At 50.4% G+C, this 470-nt stretch overlaps 1 protein-coding gene across 3 annotated transcripts in view; it reads right to left on the bottom strand.

Annotated features, from left to right (window-relative positions):
* Positions 1–213: 213 nt before the first annotated feature.
* The window catches only part of sncgb (synuclein, gamma b (breast cancer-specific protein 1)), an 8378-nt gene continuing 8121 nt past the window's right edge, over positions 214–470 (bottom strand). For all 3 annotated transcript variants that reach the window (XM_032503241.1, XM_032503243.1, XM_032503242.1), the window contains one exon: positions 214–470. This exon is cut by the window's right edge and continues 180 nt beyond it. The gene's annotated coding sequence lies outside the window, so the exon portion shown is untranslated.

The raw sequence follows: 470 nt of genomic DNA, 5'->3' as shown, positions 1-470 counted from the left end.
ACACACACACACACACACACACACACAGCAGATAATACACCTTCTCATACCCTGCCTCAGTCACTCAGTGAGCAATTGTTGTGGACTGCAGAGGCATAGCTTACACACAAAAAATGTCTTCTAGTTAACATGTTTGCCCAGTGTGTGTGTGTGTGTGTGTGTGTGTCTGAGCTGGCCTTTGTGGTATGTACTGTATGTGTGTTTTGTGTTTCATGCATGTGTGAAATAAAGGTGTCTCTTTTTGTTTGTGTGTGCATGTGTGTTTGTTTGTGAGGTTTCCCTATTGGTGGGTAGGCGTGGGGGATTGTAACAACACCAGGGTTCATATCAGGACGACACTAACACACAGGTTTGGCGAGGGTAAGACGGCAGTGGAGGACAAGCTACAGGCTGCAGAAAATCAGAAGGGAGGAGAGGGGGTGAGGACAGGTGGCAGAGGGCTGCTGCTGGGGGGGGGGGGGGGGGGGGGG

The sequence above is a fragment of the Etheostoma spectabile genome, chromosome 21 (genome assembly GCF_008692095.1).
Source record: "Etheostoma spectabile isolate EspeVRDwgs_2016 chromosome 21, UIUC_Espe_1.0, whole genome shotgun sequence".
NCBI classification, from domain to species: domain Eukaryota; kingdom Metazoa; phylum Chordata; class Actinopteri; order Perciformes; family Percidae; genus Etheostoma; species Etheostoma spectabile.
This window is presented reverse-complemented; position numbering and strand designations above follow the sequence as displayed.